Genomic DNA, 3054 nt, shown 5'->3' with positions numbered 1-3054 from the left:
TAATGGACAGAAAAATGAACAGCCCTGGCCCAAAGCACAAACATGAAAAAAACAGTGGGCAGGCACATGGCAAGAAAAATGAATGATGAAACAAACTAAAATAAAATAAAAAAGGAAAAAGAAAAAAAAACTGAAAATGAAAATGGAGGGCCCATCATGCTCTGAAATGATTGAACTCAATGTTCAGTCCGGCAGGCTGTAGTGTGCCTAATCAGTAAATGAGATGCTGTTCCTCGAGCTTGCGTTGATGTTCACTGGAACATTGCAGCAATCCCAGGACAGAGATGTGAGCATGAGAGCGGGTGGGGGGGTGGGGCGGTGTTATAATTAATTTGATTGTTATTGGGGATAGAGGGACAAAAGAGATGTATTTATTTAATTTCATTAAATCTTTCTTTAAATATGTAAATCTGCCGGTCGGGCGAACAGCCCTTTAAAAATGGCGTCACCGCCTGTGCACAGGCAGCTGATGCCATTGCCAGGGACAGACAGCCCACCTCCGCCACATGATCGGGGGCAGGTGGGGGGTAAGGGGGCAGCCCACCTCAGCTATTTAAATGAATCACGGTGACTCTTTGGTGTGTGCGGGCTACCATGTGTAAAATTCAGCCCATTGTTTTTTTCCCCAGCAGGTTCTGGGCCAATAATTAACAAAATTGCAGTTGACACTGGCAAAAGATGTTTACTTGGATTTGGTGTACTTGGTCACTGCCTTTGTCCCTGCTGACATGGTGTGCTTTGCCAGCTCCCCTGGCAGCAGCAGGAGCACAGTGATCTGGCTCTCCTGGGAGCTGATGGTGCTGCACTTGTAATAATGGCCCAGGTGTGAAGCCTCACCCGCGATGCGCTTGAAAATATCGTTCATAAACAAGTTCATGATGCTCGTGGCCTTGGAGGAGATACCGGTGTTGGGGTGAACTTGCTTCATCACTTTGTAGATGTAGATGGTGTAACTCTCCTTCCTCCGTTTCTTGTCACACTATGCTGCTGCTTTACTCACAGTTTTCTCAGGGCCCTTCTTAGGAGCTGCTTTCTTCTTCTCTTCAACCACCTTCAAAATCAATTTCACACACACAGCAACACTGCCAAAGACTGTACCCCTATCTTGACCCATGATGCGAACAGCAGCTTTCCTAACTTTCATAGGTTCCTTTTCCCTCTAAGTATACACATTTCACTGATGGCGGGATGAGAAGCAGACACGATTTCCACACTTAAAGGCCCATTTAGGAGCCAGTTTATGGTGCCATCAGCACCTTGCTGTTTAGGAGCCAACTGCCTGCCCCATGAGGAGGCCACCAGCTCAATGGCAGCCGGTGTGGGGGAAGGTTTATGCAACAAAGAGGGGGCTGCTGGCAGGGAAGGCAGCCCCCATGGCCCCAATTTCCCCAGAGGGGTTTCCCCTCCAGCACTTGGCCCTTTGATTATTTTACATTTTATCCACACCTACATGCTGTAGGCCCCAGGAGTTATGGTCTCCTCAGCTACTGGCACTTTGGTTGGACGGCCACCATCCTCAATCGGACAGCAGCCCTCGCAGCAGTCACTTGATTGGCTGCCACTGGCAAAATGTGGCCCTGGTTCCTGCCGTCGGTTGAAACGGGGTCGCACCCTTCCCCAACCCCACCTCGACTTTTGGACCCAGCATTGGGGACGTCTGCTGCCTCCACAAAATTCTGGCATCAGACATGGACACACATACTAAAAGACGCAGACAAGACAATAAACACACACACGCACATGCACAGATAATCATACACAAACACGTACACACATTTGGGGGAAATTTTAATTTCCCCCGACAAAGAGCAGGTTTGCAGTTGGGACTAGGTTAAAATATTGAAAATGGGAACCTGACTGCAACTCAACCCCATCCTGACCAAAACCCGGCTCCAGCATGGTCACGTGGTTTCAATATGGGAGAGTTTGGGTGCAGTTGAGTAACCTGATCTCAAGAGGCATGTCCATCATTCGAATATGTTAATGAGAGTCTGACATTAGAATATGTTAAGGAGGAGGCTTCCCTCACATCTTGACAGTAATTTGAATTTATCGCCTCCAGCACATGGTCCCCAAGACTGGGAAACGCGGCAGTGAAATATGGACAGTTAATGAGGAGGTGTCCCAAGATTAAGAAAACTCATTGCTCACAGATGCTTCCCTCTGGGAAAGGTGTGATGAGTGATCTTGTGGGAATGGATGCATTGGTGACAGAACGCGGGAGAGTCTGGACAAACCGCTAACTTTGGACAAGCTGACAAAAGCCGTCAGGTCCTTCGAGACGAGTAAAACTCCCGGAAGCAACAGCTTACCGTTGAGTTGTATTCGATTCTGTAGGACTGGGTCGGCCCAGTCCTGCTGGCAGTATACAAGAGTATGCTTCTGGCCAGCAGCATGTCAGAATCCATGAAGAAAGGTACCATCACCCTCATCTATAAGTGGAAGGAGGAGAGGGCAGAAATCAGAAATTGGCAGCTCATCTCACTGCTTAATGTAGACTACAAGATTCTGTCCAAAGTCATTGCCAATTGGGTCAAGTCTGCTCTGGAGTTGGTGATTCACCCTGACCAGACCTGTACTGTACCCGGGAGGAAGATCTCTGATAGTCTCGCACTACTCAGGGATACGATCGCCTATGTACGGGACAGGAGGTTGGACACCTGCCTCATCAGCCTGGACCAGGAGAAGGTTTTTGACAGGATATCACACACCTACATGATGGATGTGCTCTCCAAAATGGGGTTTGGGGACGGAATCCGCAATTGGATCAAACTGCTCTACACAAACACAGTAGCGCAGTCTCAATCAATGGGTGGGAATCAGAAAGTTTCCCGATCTAATCTGGAGTCAGACAGGGCTGTCCTCTCTCCCCTGTCTTGTTTGTTTATGTATTGAACCCTTTGCTGAGTCTATTAGGAAGGATGTGAGCATAAGAGGGGTGACAATCCCAGGCAGTGGAGGCACTCAGGTTAAAACCTCCCTGGACATGGATGACGTCGCCGTCTTCTGCTCGGATCCGCTGTCCGTGTGTAGACTGATGAGCATCTGCAACCA

The 3054-nt window shown here is 48.6% G+C and overlaps 1 pseudogene; it reads right to left on the bottom strand.

Annotated features, from left to right (window-relative positions):
- Positions 1 to 682: 682 nt before the first annotated feature.
- On the bottom strand, positions 683 to 1114 carry LOC137376928 (histone H2B 1/2-like; annotated as a pseudogene).
- Between the last annotated feature and the right edge of the window lie 1940 nt (positions 1115 to 3054).

This window comes from Heterodontus francisci, chromosome 14 (assembly GCF_036365525.1).
Source record: "Heterodontus francisci isolate sHetFra1 chromosome 14, sHetFra1.hap1, whole genome shotgun sequence".
NCBI lineage: Eukaryota > Metazoa > Chordata > Chondrichthyes > Heterodontiformes > Heterodontidae > Heterodontus > Heterodontus francisci.
The sequence above is the reverse complement of the archived record's forward strand: the minus strand, read 5'-3'. Positions and strand labels throughout refer to the sequence as shown.